Genomic DNA, 5,875 nt, shown 5'->3' with positions numbered 1-5,875 from the left:
AGAGTAGGTGATTTATTTAATTAGTGTACAGTGGTTTAGCAGTATTAAGAGGGTCAAAACAGGAAACGTCAAATTTACCTGTTATTGTTGCCCATATTGAAAAAGTACACTTACATAAATGCAATTTCCTATCTTGTATGTTCAGTACATTCTTACCATATGAGCTACGGTAAAAGAGATGTTCAAGAATTTAGATTTTTATTGAGAAGTTAAACAACAAACTTTCTAACACTGAATAGTTGTCATAGAAATGACTTAACTAGAAAAATTGCGGAGGGGGGGGGGGTGCGGGAGGAAATTCTCCCTAGGCCTTGGATGCTGTAATGTTGCCAACCTGCTAGAAGATATGTGATGATGGCCTACAATGTCTTAAGCCTCTAAAATGAATATCAACAATAATATTACACTGTCTGTTGTTAGTGTTCTCTGTCCCTTTTGCCGCCACTCATCTTCGCTAGACAACAGTATTGTTTCAGTTGTGTTAACCCATCGACGACGGTTATAACAGCTGTAACTTTCGTCAGCTTATCCCTGTTATTTCTGGGGTCGTAGAAGCCACCCAGGCTCATTTGGGTTTGGGCAGGTGGTTTGATGATGATGATGATGATGCTTGTTGTTAAAAGGGGCCTAACATCTAGGTCATCAGACCGAATTATTTTCCTGATACCACATGTATTTTGAGATGTAAATGTCAACCCTAGATTGACTGTGATTTGAACCTCATGGAAATTCAAAATTGCAGAAAGTCAGTAACCAACATCACCAATGCAATGTGTCATATTAAATCACAGTAAAATGACTGGATGTAGTCAACTGAGGCATATTCAAAATTTGCCAACTTCTGAATGTGACATTAAGTGCTTGCCACTTGAAGTGATTAATGAATACTTGAAAACATTATGTTTAAACTATACTGAAGCATAAGATATTCAGCTTCTTGTACAACCTGTTGAAACACAACATTGCGTTTTTTCATGACCTCTTTAATACCCAACAAAACTGGTTTCTTACTGTTGGGCCAAGATAGCCCAGTACAATAACAGTTACTACAGAAAATTTTGAATAATTCAACTTCATTTTGTCTTTTTTATATTGTGTTTTGTTTTATAGCCTTTTATGAAGACTGACCTTATCTCGTTCATCCATCTTCCTTCATAGTATTAGCTATTGGAACATGTCCTGAGGCAACTGATAACAAGCTGTGTCCTGAAATTTAGTTATTGATGCATGAAAATTTGTATGGATTTCTTTCCACTGTTGACAGTTTTGTAAATGTTCTTGCTCTCAGGACATGACCAAAAACCGTGTTAATGGAGCCACTGCAGGACTTTGGTATGTTATACCTCACTATGGCCTTGGACTTGATTTGTAAATCAAAAGAAAAAATACATTCCCAACCTGTATGTAAAGTTTATTGTGTTTAGATGTGTATGTACATACACACCTTAATAAAATATGAAAATATGGTGCATCCTATGTTCTTATTTCTACTCCATGTCACTAATCACCTACACATTGACAATCTGTGCAGAAATTTGCAGGTAAGGTAAAACATGTCTCTGTTTTTACACTCTTCAGCACAGTATTGTCTTCCAAATGGCTGCAACCTCATTCCTTCTCAACAACAGTTGATATTCCGATGCATAAGAAATATCACCCCCAATTCCCATAAAAAGAAAGACAAGATACAACTCACAACAGCCCATTCGGGCCTTGGTTTGCCAAGACAACTGCAGATAATGGAGTGCCATGTGTCAGTGTGACAACATCCTCAGCCGTATTATTTGCCTTTCTTCACCGGGCCCCCTGTCCCTTGTATTAGAGCTTCTCAGTTGGTCTCACGAGGCTGAATGAACGAACGCCATTCCAGCTCAGTCCAGAATTGAAATCTCTGGACTGGCCAGGAAGCGACCTAAGGCCTCAGATAACAGACAAGCACAGTAACCTTACACCACGGGCTGGCCAATTAGCGCATAAGAAATATATACAAATTGAAATGTCACTGTATAGTGTCTCACAAGATTTAGATTAAGCTTTAAACCATGAACGTTTCAAATAGAATCAATTGCTGTTTCAAAGCCTTGAAACTTATTTGTGGGAAGTTGCTGTCTGTTTACTGTGAACAACGCAGACCACCGCTGAGTCTTGTCAGAGAGTGATGGAGTGCTGTATGCTTGGAATCAGCTCGAAATCAGGAAGACTGGAATCGGACATGATGGAGCAAGTGACTAGACTGAAGTGAAGGTGGGCAGGCCATATATTGAGGAGCACCTCAAAATGAATCAGGATTCTGATGGAGTTAATAAGGAATGCCGGCAGACCACTACTAGATGTGGGGGATGACATCCAATGTCGCAATGAAAGGAAATGAATTCTTACTATCCAGCCGAAGTTGATATGGAAGGGGAAGGAAGAGGCCTGTGTTCAAGACTAGACATCAACAGGCTGACATTTCTAAAATTTTAAAAATAATTAATGGAACAATGCTACCGTCTATACAGTAAACCTACACCCAGCAACTTTGATATAATTACTTGTGCACTGATGTGTAGAATTTGGAATTTTATTGTGTACAGAATGTAATTCCTTCACGTGGGAAATTTGTTCTCAAGTGAAACTTTTTTTTATATCTTCAAATTACCCACATTAAAATGACCCCCAGTATGGGAGTAGCGAATATTCCTCCTCAAAATTTCTGATTTTTATGCTTGAACTCACTAGTACCATGAAAGTACATACAATGTCCGACTCGTTGGCTGAATGGTCAGCGTACTGGCCTTCGGTTCAGAGGGTCCCGGGTTAGATTCCCGGCCAGGTCGGGGATTTTAACCTTAATTGGTTAATTCCAGTTGCTCAGGGGCTGGGTGTTTGTGCTGTCCCCAACATCCCTGCAACTCACACAACACTATCCTCCACCACAATAACACGCAGTTACCTACACAAGGCAGATGCCGCCCACCCTCATTGGAGGGTCTGCCTTACAAGAGCTGCACCCAGCTAGAAACAGCCATACGAAATTATTATTATTGTTATAGTACATACAATATTAATGAAGTGTGAGGCTTTCTACTGCATGTTAACTAATGTATTGATTGCATCTGTTTGTTTCCTCAGAAGAACTTGCATACCTGTAAATAGAAATCCTAAATTTATCAGCATATTTTAATCTTAAAGTAGAGTTTACTTAGCACATTCACTGCTAGTGACACTTGTAAGCATCAAAGAATGGTGCAAGCCCATGTGGCTAACCCTTATAATAGTTTTTGCATCTAAACCTCTCTGATGTTAAGAAATTATCTTGCAAGTCATGTTTAGTTATTACAGAACTCAAACTTCAAGATTTGTCATAATTATGATTTTAGCTCCTTGGTGATGTGATGGTTTAAGTGACCAGCAGGGAACAAGTTATCAGTTAGGAATATGCGACTTTTATTGACGGTTTTGCTTCCTTTGGTTTGAGGAACTCCTTTAGCTATTCAAAAACATACAAAAAAATAGACCACCGAGCTCGATAGCTGCAGTCGCTTAAGTGCGGCCAGTATCCAGTAATTGGGAGATGGTGGGTTCGAACCCCACTGTCGGCAGCCCTGAAGATGGTTTTCCATGGTTTCCCATTTTTACACCAGGCAAATGCTGGGGCTGTACCTTAATTAAGGCCACGGCCGCTACCTTCCCATTCCTAGGCCTTTTCTATCCCATCGTTGCCATAAGACCTATCTGTGTCGGTGCGACGTAAAGCAAATAGCAAAAAAAAAAAATAGACCATTTAAAGTCACATTAAAAATAGGGTTCTTTAGAGCAGCCTTACTTAAAAAGTCTGGTATTCAAATTTTTTGGTTGGCGTATCCTAAAAATCCAATTCATACCCCCGAAGTACAAATATATAGCAATTATACCAGAAACAACAAATGATTAATTCTGGATGCCAAATAATATCATCATCTTCTACAACTTATCCTGTTTGCTCAGGGCCCCAGCACGCACTGAGGCATGAAAGAGTTGTGGCCACGGATTTAAGATTGTGTGTCCTTCCTGACACCCCCAGCAACACCAGAAAATCAAAACATGGTCACCGGGATGACAGGCAAGCAGCTAAACTGCTACACTGCCATTCCTACACACACACAAAAGTATTATTAATGCAACTATTACTGTTGTACTCTATATATTGCTACTAAAAAAACTGAAAACAAGATCAATGCAACATAAGTAAGCATTTTTTCATACAGCCGAACCTGCCCTAACGGACACCCTTATTCAGCGGACACCTTCCTATACGGACAATTTTCCTCGGAACCGATTTTATTTTACATAAGACAAATGTTAAATTGGCCTCATTTAAGCAGACACCCCGAACTCCAGACAGCAGACATCGCCATTTGTCCCGTCCACTTGACTTAAGCGGACACTTTACATGTTGCAAGACAATTTATTATGCCGGACCACATGTCATCCTTTCTTTTAAAACCATTCTTCAGACATAAGAAAATCCCTTTTGAATGTTTGTACTATTTCTAGTGCAAGGGGAGAAAGGTACATTGGAATACAGTTCTACCTAGTGGTGTATAAGCCTATTCCGAGAATTCTAATTGCCCAGAAATGCTGCCAGAGACTGTTGACTCACACCGTTACCTGGGGATTTTCTTCCCTTCTTGCATCATTCTATTCATAATTCGGATTGTCTTTGATAAGGTCATGTTCAGGTAGTCACCTTGAGAAGGAAAAGACAGTACAGACGCCAATTACAGTAGCGAGACAGAAATACCGTAGCATTTCAATTGTCTGTTAAACATGAGTAACAAGGGACGATCATGTTTAGATCTCGAGGCAAGAAGAAATGTGATTATAGAAAGTGACAAGGGACTTTCAGTGAGAAAGCTTGCCGAAAAATTCAACTGCGGGAAAACTCAAATAAACACTATTGTGAAGAATAGAACTGAAATTTTAAAGGAGTGGGAGGAAAATAGGAATTGAGGAGTGAAAAGAAAGCAGGAGTCAGTTTTTTCAGAGGTGAACGTTGCAGTATATAAGTGGTTCAGGTGTGTGTGAGTGGACCAATTTTACAAGAAAATGCTAGAGAAATCGCAAATTTTATAACTAGCAGTGTTTGGTTAGATTGTTTTAGAAAACGTCATAACGTTATTTTCAAAACTGTCTGTGGAGAAGGTGATGATGTCTCTGCGACTGAAGTAGCGGATTGGAAAGATAGGTTACCAGACATTTTGAATAGTTACGAACTGAAAGACACTTTGAATGTTGATGAAACTGGTCTGTTCTTTAGGGCGATCCCGAAGAAGTCACCAACTTTGCCGAATAAAAGTTGCAAGGGTTAGAAAATGTCAAAAGAAAGAATCACCATCATGTTTTGTTGTAACGCACTCAGTGAAAAGGAAAATCCTCTAATAATCGGTAAATCCTTGAGACCCAGGTGCTTTAAAAACATGGACTTAAATTGTCTTGTCGAATGGCATGCAAATAAAAAGGCATGGAAGACTTCAGCAATATTCGAGAATTGGCTCCTAGCGGAAGGCTTATTGCTGGATAATGCTACGTGTCATCCAGAAATACGGCTTTCAGATGTAAAACTCTTGTTCTTTCCACCCAATACCACTTATCTTCAGCCATTGGATCAAGGAATCATTCAAGCATTCAAATTAGACTATCGTAAGAGGGTTTTACAGTCAGTGGCTCACATGGATGAAGCAGACTCAGCTTTTGATTTGATGAAGAAGATCAATGTTGGCAATGCTGTTTTGTGGACAAAGGCAGCCTGAAGTGCAGTCAGCAAAACCACAATCAGGAAATGCTTTGCAAAATGCAGCGTCGCTAATTCTACAGTTGAAGAACAAGCAGAGGTAGAGCTTCGAAATGAATA

The sequence above is a fragment of the Anabrus simplex genome, chromosome 1 (assembly GCF_040414725.1).
Source record: "Anabrus simplex isolate iqAnaSimp1 chromosome 1, ASM4041472v1, whole genome shotgun sequence".
NCBI lineage: Eukaryota > Metazoa > Arthropoda > Insecta > Orthoptera > Tettigoniidae > Anabrus > Anabrus simplex.
Note: the sequence above shows the minus strand (reverse complement) of the source record.